The 20842-nt window shown below is 35.9% G+C and overlaps 1 protein-coding gene across 4 annotated transcripts in view; it reads right to left on the reverse strand.

Annotated features, from left to right (window-relative positions):
• The window catches only part of C1H14orf39 (chromosome 1 C14orf39 homolog), a 141738-nt gene that overhangs the window by 46559 nt on the left and 74337 nt on the right, over nucleotides 1-20842 (reverse strand). For all 4 annotated transcript variants that reach the window (XR_002335522.1, XM_021062402.1, XM_021062391.1 and 1 more), the window contains 3 exons: nucleotides 17318-17387; nucleotides 15032-15272; nucleotides 13926-13984 (listed from right to left, as the gene is read on the reverse strand). The gene's annotated coding sequence lies outside the window, so the exon portion shown is untranslated. The remainder of the gene's footprint in view (nucleotides 1-13925; nucleotides 13985-15031; nucleotides 15273-17317; nucleotides 17388-20842) is intronic.

Raw genomic sequence — 20842 nt, forward strand, 5'->3', positions numbered from 1 at the left:
AATAGAAGTTCTTGGAGTTCCCATCATGGTGCAGCAGAAATGAATCTGACTAGGAACCATGAGGTTGTGGGTTCAACCCCTGGCCTTGCTCAGTGGATTAAGGATCCAGTGTTGCCATGAGTTGTAGTGTAAGTGTAGGTCACAGATGCAGCTTGGATCCTGAGTTGCTGTGGCGGTGGTCTGGGCTGGCAGCTGTAACCCCGATTGGACCCCTAGCCTGGGAACCTGCATATGCCATGGTATGGCCCTAAAGAGCCAAATAAATAAATAGATAAATAAAATAGAATGTAAATCAATGAAACTAGAATACAACCTCACACCATGCACGAAAATAAATTCAAAATGGCTTAAAGACATAAATGTAAGACAAGACACCATCAAACTCCTGGAAGAGAACATAGGCAAAACATTCTCTGACATCAACCTTATGAATGTTTTCTCAGGTCAGTCTCCCAAAGCAACAGAAATAAAAGCAAAAATAAACAAATGGGACCTAATCAAACTGACAAACTTTTGCACAGCAAAGGAAACCAAAAAGAAAACAAAAAGACAACTTACGGAATGGGAGAAAACAGTTTCAAATGATGCAACTGACAAGGGCTTAATCTCTAGAATATACAAGCAGCTTATACAACTCAACAGCAAAAAAGCCAACAACCCAATGGAAAAATGGGCAGAAGACCTAAATAGACATTTCTCCAAGGGAGATGTACAGATTGGCCAACAAGCACGTGAAACAATGCTCAACATCACTGAGAAATGCAAATCAAAACTACCACAAGGTACCACCTCACACCAGTCAGAATGGCCATCATTAGCAAGTCCACAAATAACAAATGCTGGAGGGGGTGTGGAGAAAAGGGGACCTTCCTGCACTGTTGGTGGGAACGTAAGCTGGTACAACCACTATGGCGATCAGTGTGGAGATACCTTAGAAATCTACACACAGAACTACCATATGACCCAGCAATCCCACTCTTGGGCATGTATCTGGACAAAACTTTCCTTGAAAAAGACACCTGCACCTCATGTTCATAGCAGCAATATTCACAATAGCCAGGACATAGAAACAACCCAAATGTCCACTGACAGATGATTGGATTAGGAAGATGTGGTGTATATACACAATGGAATATGACTCAGCCATAAAAAAGAATGAAATAATGCCATTTGCAGCAACCTGGATGGAACTAGAGACTCTCATACTACATGAATGAACTAAGTCAGAAAGAGAAAGACAAATACCATGTGATATCAGTTATATCTGGAATCTAAAAGAAGGCACAAATGAAACTTTCCACAGAAAAGAAAATCATGGACTTGCAGAATAGACTTGTTGTTGCCAAGGGGGAGGGGGAGGGAGTGGGGTGAGTGGGGAGCTTGGGGTTAATAGATACAAACTATTGCCTTTGGAATGGATTAGCAATGAGATCCTGCTGTGTAGCACTGGGAACTATGTCTAGTCACTTATGACAGAGCATGATAATGTGTGAAAATAGAATGTGTACATGTATGTGTAACTGGGTCACCATGCTGTACAGTAAGAAAAAAAAACTGTATTGGGATAATAACTATTAAAATAATAACAATAATAATAATAAAAGGTGAGACAATGATAAATTTTTTTAAAAAATTTAAAAATAAAATAAAATAGAAGTTCTTTACTCTGTAACAACTTAAAATCTTTTATATTCTAGTATGTATTTTTAATCTCTGAGGAAAGATGTATTTTTTCCAAGCTTATTTAACACAGAAGTCTTTTCTTTTCATGGAACATTTCTTTTTTTTTTTTTTTTTTTGTCTTTTTTTGCTATTTCTTGGGCCACTCCCGTGGCATATGGAGGTTCCCAGGCTAGGGGTCTAATCGGAGTTGTAGCCACCGGCCTACGCCAGAGCCACAGCAACGCGGGATCCGAGCCGTATCTGCAACCTACACGACAGCTCATGGCAACGTTGGATCGTTAACCCACTGAGCAAGGGCAGGGACCGAACCCGCAACCTCATGGTTCCTAGTCGGATTCGTTAACCACTGCGCCACGACAGGAACTCCTCATGGAACATCTCTAAGGAAATATTTTTCTATAAAAAAATTGAGAAACAATGAAAGTACATATAGAAATAAAAAATATTTAGCTGGTTTAAGCAAAATTTTAATTAGACAATAGAACTAAAACAATTTTGCATAAGTACTGAAAAGAAGCAATACTGCTAACCAAAAAAAGGGAAAAGTAAAAAAAAAAAATAGGAATAATCTAGTGGTATCCTTTATTGTACATTAATGTCCTCGGAGTGCTTAGCAGAGGACTAACCTTGCATAAAGTTAGTGTAAATATTTTTAAATAAATGAGTGAACTACATAAGTTAGTAAGAAACAAATTTTAATCTTCAAATATTTCACCAAATCAATCTTTCAGAATTTGGATATATAAACATTTCTTCAGATGTGTTCAAAACAATTATGACACTGCTTTTAAAGTCCAAATTCTCATATTTAGTTCAAATTTGAGATGTGAAAATTATATAATAGCCCGTGGCCACCATCAAAACTGTGGTTGCACTATTGAACCCTTAGTTATTTTATCTTACTGCAGGCAGACTTTTTCTTTCCTTTTTTCTTCTTTTTACAGCGGGGTTTGAATCTGAGCTGCAGCTGCCAGCCTACTGCCACAGCCAGGGCAGCACCAGATCTGAGTCGCATCTGCCACCTACACCACAGCTTGCAGCAACACTGGATCCTTAATCCACTGAGAGAGGCCAGGGATCACACCTGCATCCTAATGGAGACTATGTCGGGTCCTTAACCCACTGAGCCACAATGGGAAATCCCACTTTTATTTTTTCATACAAACTTTTTAAAGACACAAATCAGATCATGTCATTCTGATATTTACCATTCCAATCCATCAATTAAAAACTCATATGATATAGTATTGTACTCTCAATAAAACCCATACTCCTTACCTAGGCCTATGAGGGTCTATGTGATATAGTCCTTGTTTACCTTACTGACTTCATCACCCCTCTCCTTCCTCACTCATTCCTTCTTGCTGTTCCTTGAACATATCTCACATCTAGTTTCTTTTTGATTCCAGACCTTTGCCTTTTACCTAAAGGCCTTCTCTCTTATCACCCTTCATATTGCAAACATCCTCACTTTATTTTGGTTATTATTTGTCACCTCCTCAGAGTAAGACCTTCCTTGACACTATCTAAATAGTACCCTATATTACCCTCTAGCTTCTTGCCCTACTTCTTTCATTTCCTTCATTTAACTTATTACTTCCCTTTTTGGCCATGCCCATAGCATGCGGAGGTTCTCAGGATGAGGATCAAGTCTGTGCCACAGCTATAACCAGAACCAGTGACAATGCTGGATCCTTAACCCACTGAGGGAACTCCCAACTTATTATTTCCTGACATACTCTATTTTTACTGACTTTCTCTCATCCACTGAATATAAGTTCTGTAGGGGAGGGACACTGTTATTTATCTACAATATTCCATGTCTAGAACTCAGGCACAGGGAATGCTCAATAAATTTCTGTTAAAACAACAGAATATATCACTTTCTGATGTCAATACTAAATAAGTGAAATATAAGTAGCTTGTATTTTTTTTCAGCCCCCCAAAAAAGCTTTATCTTTTTTCAGACACACAATATAAACTTATTTTGAGGAGATAATCAGATCAGAATATCATGAAAGTTTTACATGTGTCTATTATGGCATTTTTATTATTATTATAGTTGATTTACAATGTTTCATCACGTTCTGTCGTACAGCAAAGTGACCCAATCACACACATTTCCTTGTGCTGTATGGTAGGGGCCCATTGCCCATCCATTCCAAATATAACAGTTTGTATCCAAAAACCCCCAAAATGTCCATCCATCCCACTTCTTCCCTTTTCCCCTTGGGAACCGCAAGTCTGCTCTCCTTGGCGTCATCTCCTTCTGTTTTTTTTTTTTTTTTAGACAGGATCATCTGTTCCATATTTTAGATTCCACAAATAAGTGGTATCATATGGTATCTGTCTTTTTCTTTCTGGCTTACTTCACTTAGTATGAGAGTCTCTAGATCCATCCATGTTGCACAAACGGCGTTAGTTTGTCTTTTTTATGGCTGAGTAATATTCTATTGTATATATGTACCACATCTTAATCCATTCATCTGTCAATGGACATTTAAGTTGTTTCCATGTCTTCGCTATTGTGAATAGTGCTGCTATAAGCATAGGGGTGGCATGTATCTTTTTCAATGAAAAGTTTTGTTTGGATATATGCCCAACAGTGGGATTGCTGGATCATATGGTAGGTCTACATATAGTTTTCTGAGGTACCCCCAAACTGTTTTCCATACTGGTTGTACCAATTTACATTCCCAACAGTGGAGAGGAATACCTTTTTCTCCACATCCTCTCCAGCATTTGTTATTTGCTGACTTGTTAATAATGGCCATTCTGACTGGTGTGATGTGGTACCATATTGTAGTTTTGATTTGCATTTTTTAATAATCAGTGATGTTGAGCATTGTTTCATGTGCTTGTTGACCATCTGTACATCTCCCTTGGAGAAATGTCTATTTAGGTCTTCTGTCCATTTTTCAATTGAGTTTTTTGTTGTTGTTGAGTTGCATGAGTTGTTATATATTTTGGAGATTAGGACCTTGTCTGTTGCATTGTTGGCAAAGATGTTTCTCCCATTCTGTGGGTTGTCTTTTCATTCTTTTAATGGTTTCCTTTGCTGTGCAAAAGCTTTTGAGTTTGATTAGGTCAGACCAGTTTATTTGTGTCTTTATAGTCATTATTCTAGGAGGTAGATCAAACAAGATGTTGCTGTGATTTATGTCAAAGAGCATTCTGTCTATGTTTTCTGCTAGGAGTTTTATAGTATCTGGTCTTATCTTTAGGTCTTTAATCCATTTTGAGTTTATTTTTGTATATGGTGTTAGTGTTTTACTTTCATTCTTTTACATGCTGCTTTCCAGTTTTCCCATAACAAGTGGCCACACCTGCGGCATATGGAAGTTTCCCAACCAGGAGTTGAGCCACAGCCACTGTAGAAGCGATGCTGAGTAGTTATGCTGCGAGCCACGCAGGAAGTCCAGCTTATAGCTTTTTAACTTTATTCTTCATAATGCTTGGGGACAGTCAATGATCTATTTATTCATTTTGTGTGGGGGGGTGTACTGTTTTGTCACTAGTCCAAAGTCAGTCAAATATTTATTAAAAGCCTAATGGATAAACAAAAAGGTCCTACTGTATGGCACAGGGAACTATATCAATCTCCTAGTATAGACCATGATGAAAAAATATTTTAAAAAATATATATATATGACTGCACCACTCTACTGTACAACAGAAATTAGCACAACATTGTAAATTAACTATACAAGACTTACTGGGAGTCAGTCAGTAATCTAGTAATCATTCTTAAGAAAAAAAATATGGCTTAGGGAAAAAAACAGTGACTAACCTTGGCATATCTGTTATTAGATTGGATTGGCTTTCAAATCTAACTCTACTCTGAGAGATTTAAGAATATATAAAAGATGAGTGACAGAAGAGAATGATTAGCTTGCCATTATTTCTGTCAGAATTTTTCAAAGTATAACAGTGATCTAACTAGTAGATAATGAAACTTTGAACAATATTTAAATGATTATTGGTCCTGAAAAGGAGATATTAATTAATTAATTATATTAAAAAGCTGAAATCACCTGTTTCTCCAGCTGTTGTTTCTGTTGTTGGTCTTTCTCAATTTTTTGTGATAATATATACAGTGAGATGCATTGATCTTAATTTTATGAGCTAATAAGTACATACACCCATGTAATCACCACCCTAACCTAGATACAGAACATTTTCATTATGCCACAACATTCCTCCATTATGCTTATTTCTCAGTCAATTCCCACCCACCACTGCCATTTAATACTGGTTAAACTTTTATCACCATAGGTTAAATTTGCCTATGCTTAAACTTTATATAAAGGCCTCCTTCTACAGTCAGAGCCAATTAGTGAGAAACTTTTTTCAGTTCTTTCATTTTAATAGTTTTAACTTGTCCGTCCTTTTCTATTTCCAGTCACCCCTTTGGACTATGTATAGAAACACATCAATTATTACAATCATTTCCTAACTTACTTTCCTATTTCTGGTCCTCTATTACTTTCAATTCAACCTTTACATTGATTAATCTTTTGACCACCTTTATCTTATTAGTTCCCACCTCAAATAGTCATCCTCAGTAATCACTAGCCTCTGAATTCCTTAACATATATCCCTCCACATATATAAATCATTTGCCCAGGGATTTTGGATGCGGTTTCTTTGGTTTTTTTTGGTCTTTTTAGGGCCACATTCACGGCAAATGGGGGTTCCCAGGCTAAGGGTCAAATCGGAGCTACAGCTGCTGGCCTACACCACAGCAATGCCGGATCCTTAAGTCACTGAGCAAGGCCAGGGATCAAACCTGTGTCCCGATGGATGCTAGTCAGATTTGTTTCCACTGAGCCACAAAGGAACTCCTGGATGTGTTTTTCTAATGATAATTCTACTATGACTCCCAGATTTATTTCCAACCACTGCTAACTTATTTTAACTATATCCTTTCACCAGGTTTTCATCTCTTTTTCAAACGTTTCTTGGATTTTCTCACCCATTTTTCAAAATAACTTAAAACAACTTGTTCAATTATTTGAAAATAATGTGTTGGAATTTTAGAATTTCATCAACTTTATAGGTTTACTTAGGAGAACTGAGATCTGAATAATATTGATTTTTTTCATTCCAAGAATAAGCAACTTCTCTACATTTATTCCCAATTTCCATATCTCTATTAGGTTTTATGCTTTTCTTCGTGTTACCCCACATATTTTCTATTGTGCCTATTCCTAAATATTTAATGGATTTTGTAATCATTATGAACAAATCCTTTCTCTCTCCCTCCTTTCTTTTTCTTTCTTTCCTTCATTTCTTCTCATTATTCCTTTTTAACATATTGACTGCAACTTGGATTTAACCATATATAGACATAGAAACAAAGATATATAGATATGTATGTGTAATCTGTTTCACTTTAAAATAAATATCAGATATAGAAACTTCTTTCATTACATGGCTTGATTTCAAGTACCATACTTCAGACTGGGTATTCGCATTGCATAACCTAAACAACAGCTTATATTCATTGATAATGAATGCAAATGTTCAGTAAAACAGCTATATTTATCTCATTCTGAAAAATAGGATATTTCTATTATAATGAGTTAAAAAGGGTCACAGTGTATTCATTTTCTTGAATGTTATTTACAAAGAGTAGATCAACAAAGATAATACTGAGAAAATATTTAGCCCTTTTATTTAAATGTGCTTCAAAGTGAAGAGTAGTAAAATGGTGATTAGAAAAAAAGGAATACTCAAATAAATATTAGTTCTTTATCTTAATTATCTCATTTGTCAGTACTGGGGGAAAAAAATGTATGTGTATCCTCTTAAGTTTCCCAAAAACAGGAATTTTCCATAAAACCAGAGGGAATTGTGTCATACTGAGTACACATTACAGCAATCTAGAAAAGGCTATTAAAATAAAAATATCCTAATTCTGCCAAGATAGAGTAGTCTCATACCTTCCAAATCCTCCCCTTTATAACCAAAAGACCCTGAACATACACAACAAAAAAATATAGGAAGACTTTGAAAGAAAGCAAACTGCCTAGAGATGTCAGGACTTGAAAAACAACAAACAAAAAACCTCCAAGAAAAATCTGTTTCCCTCTACCCAAAGGACTGCCCTAATAAGAAAGTGTCTTCTGGATAATACCAACCCTACTCCAGCCAAATACCAATGGAAAAACCCCATCCCTCCTAAATAATGTTCAAATAGCCTATAGGAAGGTAAGAAAAGAAAAAAAAAAGAGGAAATGAACAGAAAACAAGTAATAAAATGACAGACTTAAGAACTAACATATTGATTATTATCTCAAATGTAAATTGTTTAAATACACCAATTAAAAGACAGCAATCAGTTGAGTGGTTGAGAAGATATCATACAAAAATATGCTGTCAACAAGAAACTCAGTTCAAATACAATGACACAGGTAGGCCTAAAGTAAAATAGAGACTGAGAGACAACAATAGATGATGGAATATGAAGTCCCAGTCCTCATTTTGCCACAGAAACACAGATTTAACAATGACGTAAGTTATAAAACACCTTTATGGGAAGTCCAGAATCCAGTTAAGAAGTTGCAATAGCCCAGATAAGCAAAAAAAAAAAAAAAAAAAAAAAAAAAAAAAAAAGAGATTAGTTGCGCTGAAATGGCTAGGAACAATTTCACTTTATTAGGATCAGCTCTTTCCCTGAAGCTCAGCAATGAGAGAGTGTGACTCCTCCCTGAGAATGGGGGGGAAAGAGGGAGTAAAGTGAACAAACAACACCCCCAGCTTTTCAGTGTTGCAAATCAATTAATGTAATACATCATAATAGAATGAAGGATAAAAATCACATGATCCTCTCAACAGATGCAGAAAACACAACTGACAAAATTCAACACATTTTCATGATAAAAACTCTTGACATGCTAGGAGAGAATATAGAAGGAATAGAAGGAATTTATCTCAACACAACTAAGACCACACACGACAAACTCATAGCTGTTTTAAAAGTTTTGATTCTTTTTTTTTATGGGCACAGCCACAACATTTATAAGTTCCTGGGCTAGGAGTCCAACTGGAGCTGGAGCTGCCGGCCTCACCACAGCCTTGATAACACTCAATTCTAGCTGCATCTGACACATATGCCGCAGCTTTTGGCAGTGTAGGATCCTTAACCCACTGAGTGAGGCCAGGGATCAAACTCACATTCTCACAGAGACAGCATCAGGTCCTTATCCATTGACCCACAACAGGAACTCCACTTTTGATTCTTTTGGATTTATTCTTTAGCAATTTTGTTGTTATTTAGCATTGAAATACTATATCTTTGAATTTATATTTGTTGAAATTTTCTAAGGGAGAATTCTATGTAAGCCTAAAGATAAAGAAAATCATTAACAGTCCTTGTGATTAATCTTTTGGATTAAAAAAACTTGTTCCTGCCATGGCTCAGCGGAAAAGAATCTGACTAGTATCCATGAGGACGCAGGTTTGATCCCTGGCCTCGAACAGTGGGTCAGGGATCTGGCGTTGCCTTGAACTGTGGTGTAGGTCACAGACGCAGCTGTGTTGCTGTGGTGTATGCCAGCAGCTCAGCTCCAATTTGACCACTGGCCTGGGAACCTCCATATGCTGTGGGGGAGGCCCTAAAAAGGAAAAAAAATTAAAAAACCTTTTACACAGAAATTGTATCTAGTTATGTGTTCTGAAAATTGCTTATTGTTTTATCTTCCTTTTTACTCTGAACTTAATATATTTGTATTTGAATGTAGAAATCAAATAAATTGAACTTGTACAAAGTTCTTAACTAAGAAAATAAATGGTTGAAACGGATTTTAAATAAAAAAACTTGTAATAATATAAATTAAAAGAATAGAAAGAGAGATACCACATAAACATTAATTTTTTAAAAAAGCAGAAGTGCCCACACTAACGTAAGATAGACTTCAGAATGAAAATTATGCAACAGAGATATTACATATGATAAAAAGATCAATCCATGGGGAAGACTTAGTCTTAAATGTGTACATACCAAATGACAGAACTGCACAACCATGAAACAAAAACTGATTGAGTAAAAGGAGAGCTAGAAAAACCCACAGTCATACATTGCAGATGTTAACATTCCACCCTCAGCAATTACTATACAACTACTAGATGGAAAAACCAGCAAAGATACATATGTTGAACAACACAAGCAACAGAATCTAACTGAAATATATAGAACACTCTACCTACAAATAGCAAAATACATATTTTTTTCCCTAGTGCCCGTAAAGCATTCACCAAGATATTCTATATTCTAGACCACAGCACAAACATCAATACACTTGAAAAAATTGAAATCATATAAAGTATATTCCCTAACCATAATAGAATCAAAGTAGAAATTAACAGAAAAACAAGGAGGGAGTCTTCAAACATTTGGAAATAAAACAACACACTTCTAAATAATCCATGAGTTGGGAGTTGCCACTGTGGTACAACTATAAACAACTTTATGCCCAGATTCATTTCCCTTGCATCACGATGGGAACTCCTATTTTTTTTTTTTTTTTTTTTTTTTTTTTATGGAGGCATCTGTAGCATATGGAAGTTCCTGGGCCAGAGACTGAATCCAAGTTGCAGCTGTGACCTGTGCTGCAGTTGCAGAAATGCCAGATCCTTTAACCCACAACCTGGGCTGCTGTAGTCAGATTCCTAACTCACCATGCCACAGCAGCAACTCCTTAATGGTCCTATTAAACCAGGCCTGAAGAATTTCTCCCATAGAAGCAAAGCCATCAGGGTATAAAAACAAAAATCTTTACTAAATTTGTTCTTAGTGGCAAAACCTAGAAACAAAGTAACCACCTATCAATTTGGTAGTGGTAGAATAATGATAATATATAATATTAAAAATGAATTGGAGCTACAGCAGTTAGCTTGAAGGGATTTTCACAAAGTTGAGTAAGAAAAACAAGATGAAGAAAATGTGTGTAATATAATCCCCTTTTAAAAAAGCAAACAATGATAAAAACTCCTATGTGATTGTGAGTATATGTATAGATGTATATGATTAAAATTGTGCCTTCAGGTAAAATGATATGTCTGATTGGTAATTTTTTTCTCATATTTTCCACAGATCACTGACAGTATATAAAAGGTATAGATTTTTGAATTTGTATATAAATATATACAAATCAGGCTCCCATACTGATTTAAAAATATATAAATCAGGCTCCCATACTGAATGAAATAGTTCATTAATTCTAACAGGTTTTCCATTGATTTTCTTGGGTAAACAATCATATAAATTGACCATAAAATAATGGATCCTGCTTTCTAGCTTGTTCGTTATTTCTTTCCTTTTTTTCTTTTTTTCTTTTTTAATTAGCTGAAAACTTCAGCTTCCAAAATAATATTAAAGAATATTTGTTTTCTTGGTTGTCCTTATTTTTGTTGCTCTAATATCTCTAGGGTTTACCATTAAGTATAATGTTGGTTACAATACTGAGGTAGCTTTTGGGGGGGAAAGGGTATGTATGCATTTTATTAGAAAAAGACGCTGAACTTTAACAAGTGCCCTTTTGACATCTACCAATACAACACATTTTTAAAATTTCTTTGACTTATTTACATGATAAATCAAATGAATAGATTTCATAATATTAACCCACCATTGCATTTGATGAAATAAATTCTCTATGTGAATGGGTAATTTATTTAATATATTTCTATGTTTAATTTATTAATATTTTATTTAGAAATTATTACAAATCAAATGATGGATTCTGTATAGGTTTATTTTGTAATTTTTGTCAGATTTTGATATGAGTTATTCAAATGACCTAAGATGCTCCCTTATTTTTTCTGTGCTTAGAAATAGTTTTGTTTTGTTTTTTTATTTATTTCTTTATTTTGTCTTTTTAGCTATTTCTTGGGCCGCTCCCGTGGCATATGGAGGTTCCCAGGCTAGGGGTCTAATCGGAGCTGTAGCCACCAGCCTACGCCAGAGCTACAGCAACGCGGGATCCGAGCCGTGTCTGCGACCTACCACAGCTCATGGCAACGTTGGATCGTTAACCCACTGAGCAAGGGCAGGGACCGAACCCGCAACCTCATGGTTCCTAGTCGGATTCGTTAACCACTGCGCCACAACGGGAACTCCAGAAATAGTTTTTAAAGCATATGAGATATCTTGTTTTTGACAATTTCTTAGTAACAACCATTAAAACCCTTATGGCCTGGTACATTCTATAGAGTTAAGTTTTAATAAATTTTTCAATTTGTTACATGATTATTTCTCCTCTTGAGTCACTTTTGATAGTTTATATTTTCTTAGAAAATCATTCATTCCATCAAAGTAATCTTATCAGATTGCCCCATTTTTAAGAGAAGTTAGAAATTGTTTTATTACATTCCTTTTATTAAAAATAATTTGTCTTACATTAATATCACATAATTATAGTACAATGATCAAACCAGAAATTAATGACACAATAATATTAATTTGTAAACCTTCTTCAAATTTCACTAATTGTCCTACTAATATCGTTTCCTAAAACAGGATCCAATCCAGATCCCACATTGCATTTATTCATGTCTCCTTTGTCCTGATTTTTTTTTTTTTGTCTTTTTGTCTTTTCTTGAGCCCCACCCACAGCATATGGAGATTCCCAGGCTAGGGGTCTAATCAGAGCTATAGCTGCCTGCCTACACCAGAGCCACAGCAAAGCTGAGCCACATCTGCAACCTTACACAACTCACAGCAACACGGGATCCTTAACCCACTGAGCAGGGCCAGGGATCAAGCCCTCATTCTCATGGATCCTAGTCAGGTTCTCTGAGCAAAGTGATTGATATAAGATGGGATAATGGCCGGAGCTCATTAATTCCATTGGCAGAAACTTGAAGAGACCTAGATTCCCTGAATTTCTCTGACCCCTATCCCACTTAAGACTGAATTGCTTAGCTTTTGCTGTTTTACAGGCTAACCCCATCCTTCCAATAAATCTTCATCTTCCATCAGCCTTTCATTTTGGCTTAATTTAGCAAGAGTCAATTTCTATTACTTACAAATAAATTTAAGATAGATATGTAAAAGGAAAGTAGGAGAGAAAATCTAAATTTTATTCTCAAAATGAGTTGTGATCCAAATAGGAAAATTATGGTATATAAAATTTGTATGCTCCCTTCTCCCACTTGTAAGCTAATTACATGTCCTACATTTAACATCCATATATCAACTATATCATATGATAGATATTAATGAATCCATAGTATATTATATACAATATACCAATAAAATGATATATTATGATATGAAATTAAATATTACATGTATTATATTTAACAACCATGTATATGTTAATATAACAGAGGAATGAGATATAGCAAAGGGTACAATACTGATTTTTTTTTCATGAAAAAAATTAAGAGTAGACAGCTCCTTTTGGAAAACAATGAGTAGGCTCAAGCTACTAGGTTAATATTTATCAAATTTAATATCACTTTCTTAAATAGATATTAATTTTAAAAAATACATTATAAAAATTTTATCTCCAATTTCTTGATAATAGCTGATCCATTGTTTTCTAAAATCACCTACCCTATAGCAATTATCACAGTTAATTCATAATAGAAAAAATTAAAACACATTAAACTACTTGCTTATAAGAGTAAATCTGCACATATTTTGTTATTTTTATCTGTTTATAATATAGAATTTCTAATTAGTGGTTTCTAAATCCATGTTTATTAACATTATAATTAAAATACATGCATTTGCATTCAATTTCTTTTTTTTTTTTTGGTCTTTTTTCTGCCATCTCTTGGGCCGCTCCCACAGCATATGAAGGTTCCCAGGCTAGGGGTCAAATTGGAGCTGTAGCCACCAGCCTACGCCAGAGCCACAGCAACTCGGGATCGGAGCCACATCTGCAACCTACACCACAGCTCATGCCAACGCCGGATCCTTAACCCACTGAGCAAGGCCAGGGATCAAACCCGCAACCTCACGGTTCCTAGTTGGATTCATTAACCACTGAGCCACAATGGGAACTCCTGCATTCAATTTCATATTTTAACTTACAAAGACGTGGTAAGCATTGACCATCAAATGTCATCTCTCATAGCCTAGAGAAAAGGTAACTATATTTGAAGTTCTGGAAAAAATTGCTAAGCTTTCAGCCTTCTCTTGTCAAAGTAATCATCCTAACTAATAGGAAGCATTAAATGACAAAAACCAGGAATACAAATAGTGGTTTTTACATTATGTCAGTACTTACAATTGATGTAGCCACTATGCTTATTCTCTGATGATCTTAAATTCCATTTCCTTTAAGAACTAAAAGAAAATATACATAAAGTCTTAATGAAATTCCAAATAGTTAGATTGGTCTTGGTTTTACCAACAAGAAACAAATCATGAAACATGTTCAATTACGTAAATTAAAGAATTATTCCTCTTATACAGCTTTTTTGTGTTCCTCCTATTGTATAAACCAGAGAATACTCAGCTGTACTTATGGACAGGTAGTGAAGTAAGTCAGAAAAAGAAAGACAAATACCATGTGATATCACTTATATCTGGAATCTAAAATATGGCACAAATGAACCTACCTACAGAAAAAAACAAACTCATGGACATGGAGAACAGACTTGTGGTTGCCAAGGGGGAGGGGGTGGGATGGACTGGGAGTTTGGGCTTAGTAGATGAAGACTTTTGCATTTGGAGTGGATAAGCAATGAGATCCTGCTGTATAGCACAGGCAACTATATCTAGCCACTTGTGATGGAATAGGATGGATGATGATGTGAGAAAAAGAATGTGTGTGTATATATATATATGACTGGGTCACTCTGCTGTACAGCAGAGATTGTAAATCAACTGTAATAAAATTTTTTTTTAATTTTCTTCTCTCTTTTTTTTTTTTTTTTTTTTGGCTGCTCCATGGCATGTGGAAATTCTCAGGCCAGGGACTGAATATGAGCTGCAGCTGTAACTTATGCCAGAGCAGTGGAAACACTGGATCCTTAACCCACTATGGCACAGTGGGAACTCACAGGTGAAAATTCTTAAGAAGTAAAATGGCAGGCATTCCCATTGTGACTCAGAGGAAATGAACCTGACTAGAATCCATGAGGATATGGATTCTATCCCTGGCCCCACTCAGTGGATTAAGGACCCTGGGTTGCCACAAGCTGTGGTGTAGGTCGCAGATGTGACTGTGATCCAGTGTGGCTGTAGCTGTGGCGTAGGCCGGCAGCTGGAGCTCCAATTCTTCCCCTAGCCTAGGAACTTCCACATGCCCTGGGTGTGCCCCTGCTCCCCTCCAAAAAAGATAAAAGATTTTAAAAAAGAAAGAAAGAAAGCTTATGGTTTTAATCATACCTGAAGCCAAACTATAGTGTCTTTTGTATTTAAGCTGGTATGAGTTGAGTCTCTGCTGCTCACATCTGACAATTCTAATTAACATGCTATTTAATGCCAAATAAGATGTAAAATCACTTTTGTTCAAGATATTTAAAGAAAAGACCATTACTATTAGAGTTTAGGTTGCTCTTTGAAGTTATTTTCAGACTGCAATGACTGCAATTCATTTTTCTCAGGCAACATTTTTCAAGTTCATACCCTAAAGAAAATGCAATAATTCAATGTTAATAAATGTCAGAGCTACACATTTTTTGCTTAAAAAACAGTAAAAGTATACTTCATGTCGAGCTAATTATCTATTAAGACCTGAATATTTCAAGTATTTATAACTTTAAATAATATCTAAGAATACTTTTCGAATTATCATCTGCACATACATTTACCAAATGTACATATATACTATATGCTACATAGTTATTTAGTTAACATTTGTAGATTACCTATTGAGAATTAGACCTTAGGGATACAGAGATTAAAGAGCCCGGCTCTCAAGGACCTCATATGTAGGATTTATACACTGGAGACATAAAAATTACTAAGAGCTAGTCTTTGATCTGTAGAATCGACTAACCTACCAGCATAGTTAGCTTATGCCATTCACCTTTCTCCAATAAATATTTATGGAGCACCTACAAGAGAGTCATACCATAATAGACTATATCTGAAGCAGGAGTAGCAAACAAATTAGATATAGTCAAGTGGGGGAAATGGGAAACACTCAAAAATTATAAAAATATTTAGAGCATTATCACATTTAGGGATACTTAGATACCTTGAGCATTATTTTTGTTCTTGTGGAACTCAAGTCTAATTTAACAATTAGATAAATAATAAGTGAATACTTTAAAAGCTATATTAACAGGTATGAATAAAGTGTTTTTGGAGCATACAGGAAGTGCTGAGATATGCTTAGCGAAATCAAAGAAGTGTTTCTCAGAGATGTCTTTGAGCTGAGTTGTAAAGGATCAGTAGGAATAAATAGCATATGGGTGGTATTTTAATCAGTGGAAGCAGATAAACTTTTCTTGTCATAATTCTCTAATCATGAAGAAAAAGTTATAAGCTATTGTATTTATTTTGTTTTTGTAGGCATGGAATGTTAATTACATTTCTGTTTAAGCCACCTGTTAGAGATACACTCATAAGTTATTCTTGCTGTGTGATGTTGAAATGAAAACATTTGTATTATAGTCTCAATTATGTTTTTAGGACCGACCAGGTTGGTTTTGTGTATGAATAAACTCAGGTTCTTACAAAGGTGCAACTATTGCTATGGAGGATTGATTTTTGTTTGATTCAGATAAAGTACACTATTTTCCCTCTCTTCTCTACCTCCCATTCACTATGTTCCAGCCACACGGAAATCCTAGGAGGAAATCCTAGGAGGAAATTCACCTCCTAGAAATGCCAAGTTCCTGCCTCAGGAGCTCAGTTGATAGCCATTACTTAGAACATATTAAATATTTATGCAAGTTTTGTGTATTACGTATCAGTCCCACTCAGTAGACCTTAATAATTATTAGGTTAAACACACTTTTACTTTTGAGATTCTTTTATTTTTCTACCCATCAAGTAGAGAGAGTAAGAAAAAAAACAGACTAATTCAGGAGTTCCCATCATGGCACAGTGGTTAACGAATCCGACTAGGAACCATGAGGTTGCGGGTTCGGTCCCTGCCCTTGCTCAGTGGGTTAACGATCCGGCGTTGCCATGAGCTGTGGTAGGTCGCAGACGCGGCTCGGATCCTGCGTTGCTGTGGCGCTGGTGTAGACTGGCGGCTACAACTCCGACTCGACCCCTAGCCTGGGAACCTCCATATGCTGTGGGAACGGCCCAAGAAATAGCAAAAAAAAAAAAAAAAAAAAAAAAAACAGACTAATTCAAAAGATGTTGGCTATTATTAATTATAAAAATCTCAACACGCAATTGAAATATTTTTATATTGTTCTTTTACTTCCTTGGGTAGGAAAAACATGCATAACTTTTGCAAGTAGTTATTTTTCATATAGCTACTCACTTGGACCATGTTATAACTGAACTAATATAAAATGCTTCTATTGACTACTTATATTATTGGACAGACTCTAAAAGTTAATTTAAAATATCTTTTGTTTCTATCACGTGATTAGTTAGCATTTCTTAACAAATGTTTTTAAAATTTGAACATCAAATTATCTTGTTTTGCATGAAAAGCTCTATCATCTGTCTCTAGACAAATCAGACCATCATTCTTCAAGCACTTACCAAGAGCTAAGCACCAGGCCAAACACTTGGATACTTCCGACAACCTTTTTTGACATTCAGGAACATCAACCTCATTTTAAAAATGAAGATGTTAAAGCAAAGACGATAAATGACTGTCTGAGAGATACACTTTGGCATGAATCTTTGAGTGTTTAAATTCAGAGAGGAACTCCAGAGCCCAGACTCAACCATCATTCAACACCACATCCCTTATTCCTCTGCTATTCTCTATGACTCATCAATCTGGAGCTACAAATACTTCATGAGAAAACACTTCTTAAAACACATCAAAAAAAACTTAAAAAGTGAGGATACTTTGGTAAAATAATCTTCTAAAAAGTAGGGTAAAGTTCTAAAAATAGTATCATATTCATAGCAAATCGAAAAAGGTAAACCATTAAAGAAATAATGAATAATGTTTTAAGAAACAAATTCTCAGTAAGATATTCACATCAGAATACAAATGATTTAATCTAGAAGAACTGTTGAGCTGCAAACAATCTGGGTGTGAGTCAGAGAATATTAGGACAGGCCTGAACACCAGGGATATAGATTTGATTGCATGTGATATGTCAACTTTAAAGAAATCAAGAGCAAAATATAAAAAGCAAGATAATGGGACTGTTTCTAAATGAGCCATTCAGCCTCTAAGGCAAGTTATATGGTAGCAACTGAAATTCAAAGGGAAAGCCAGGTTTATACATTGCTTGTTCATTCATTCCTTCAAATACCATAAAAACTTTATTTTTTAAAATATTAATATACTACTTCAAAATTACTAATAATCTCTGGTCAGCTAGCAGCTTATAAAGCTCTAGTTGGTCACCTGTTTAGGTCCCTGAAATTACAGTACCTAGTCAATCATAATAAATAAAAAGATTAATATTTATATTTTCTATTACCCAAAAAGGATTTACAATCCTGCACTCATTAAGGTGATAGAAAGCTTAAAGCTTTGTGCATGTGTTTGTGTTGTTCAAATTTTCTAATTTTTTAATAGACATTTTTAGAGCAGTTTTAGGTTCATAGCAACCTAAAGCTATGAGCAGAGGGTAGAAGAATTTCCTATATACTCCCTACCCCACACACGCATGGCCTCCCTCATTAATGTCTACCTCAAGAGTGGTGCATTTGTTTTAATCAATGAACTACACTGACATATAATTATCACCCAAAATCCATAGCTTAAATTACGGTTCATTCTTTGTGTTGTACATTCTATTTGTTTGAACAAATTTATAATGACATGTATTCATCATTATATTATCATACAGAGTCTTTTCACTGTCCTAAAAATCCTATGTTCTGCCTATTCATCCTTCCCTAACTCCTGATCCTGCATAACAACTTTTTACTATATCCAGAGTTTTCCCTCTTCTAGAATGTTATATAGTTAGAATCATACTATAATCACACTTTCCAGACTGGATTATTTCACTTAGTAATGTGCATTTAAATTTATTCCACGTCTTTTCCTAGCTTTTTAATACTGAATAATTTTCCATTGTCTTGATGTGCCACAGTTTACTTATCCATTCACCTACTAAAGGACATCTTGATTGCTTCCAAATTTTGGCAACTATGAATAAAGCTGCTATAATTCATGTACAAGTTTTCGTGTAGATATAATTTGTACCTCCTTTGGGTAAACATCAAGAAGCACTACTGCTGGATCATATGATAAGACTATGCTTAGTTTTTTAAGAAACTGCTGAACTGTCTTTGGAAGTGGCTATTCTAGCTGGCATTCCCACCAGAGATGAATGAGAGTCCCTGCTGTTCTACATCCCTGTCGGCATCTGATATTGTAAATGTTCTGGATTTTGGCCATTTTGATAGGTATACAGGTATCACATTGTTGTTTTAAATTGCACTGCTCTTGATGATACACATTGTGAAGTATCTTTGCATATGCTTATTTGCCATTCATATATCTTCTTGGTGAGGAATCTACACAGATCTGTGGCCCATTATTTTAATTGAGTGGTTTGTTTTCTTACTATTAAGAGTTCTTTTTTCGGATTATAGTCCTTTCTCAGATTACATCTTCTGTAAATATTTTCTCCCAGTCTAAGGGTTGTCTTCTCATTCTCTTGAATTTTTTTTATTTTAATGGAGTTCAGCTTTTCAATTATTTCATTCATGGATTGTGTCTTTGTCATTGTACCTAAAAAGTCATCACCAAAAAACAGGGAAGATAGCACAATAGGAAAATCCTGAGTTTACCTCCTCCCATGAGTAAACAAAAATAACAATTACTTATAGAGAAACCATGTATGAAGACAATCTAAAGACTGGCAGAAAAGATTTTCTATGATTAAAGACCTAAAGAAGGAACCACAAGACAGGTGGGAGGGGCAGAGATGTGGTGTGGTCAAGATCCACACTCTCAAATAGGAGACCCACAATATAGGAGAATAATCACAATTGCAGAAGCTCTCCCCAAGGATTGAGGGATCTGAACCCCACATCAGGCTCCTCAGCCCAAGGGTCCTGCACTGGAAAGATAAGTCTTCAGAACATCTGGCTTCGAAGACTAAAAGAAAGCTAAAGGGTTGCAGGAAACAGTGACTCTACTCTCAAAAGACATACACAAAATCCCACACTCTCCAAGATCCAGTACAGGTGCAGTAATTTGAAAGAGGCCTAAGTCATCCACTTTTTAATTTTGGAGAGCCTCCCAGAGCAGCAGGAGGCAACTGGGATTCCCCATGGGGACACAGACATTGGCGGCAGTCATACTGGGGAGCTTGTTACATCACAAGGATACTGGTGTGGCAAGTGCCATTTTGGAAACCTCCTCTAGCCTATTAGTACCAGGAGCTTACCTACCAATTAGCAGGCTGGGATCAGGCCGAGGACCCCCAGCATGGAGCCAGCTACACTAGAACCTGGGCCCATGTACCAGTGGATGGGCACCAGCCCTTGGCCTCTCTGGGCCCCACCAATCAGTGGGCTGGAGTCACTGCATGAGGTGCTGCCTGGCAGACAACCAGGCCAGAGGCTGGCCCTGACTAACAGTGTGTTCTCAGTAGCTATCCCTGCCACAACTAAAGGGCCCAGGCAGCCCACATGGGGGCACCCCAAGCATAATGCTCTAGTGACTTAAGAGGAGTACACTGCTGAACCCTACAGCATGTCTCCTACATAAGGCCAATTCTCCAAGATTGGGAAATGTAACCAATCTACTGATACACAGAAGTAAGGAGAGAATTAGGCAAAACAAGGAAACAGGAATATGTTCCAAATGAAGGAACAAGAAAAAATCACAGAACTAAGTGAAGTTCAAGGTAATGACCACCAAGAGGCTCAACAAACTTTGGAAGAAAAATGGATGAACACAGTGAGAAGTTTAACTTAAGAATTAGAAAATATAAAGAAGAACCAAACAGAGATGAAGAACACAAACTGAAATAAAAAATACACTAGAGGGAAACAACAGCAGGTTAGAAAACACAGAGGAACAGGTCAGAAAACTAAAAGACACAATAGTGAAAATCATCTGAGTGAACAGAAAAAAATAAG

This window comes from Sus scrofa, chromosome 1 (assembly GCF_000003025.6).
Source record: "Sus scrofa isolate TJ Tabasco breed Duroc chromosome 1, Sscrofa11.1, whole genome shotgun sequence".
Lineage (NCBI taxonomy): Eukaryota > Metazoa > Chordata > Mammalia > Artiodactyla > Suidae > Sus > Sus scrofa.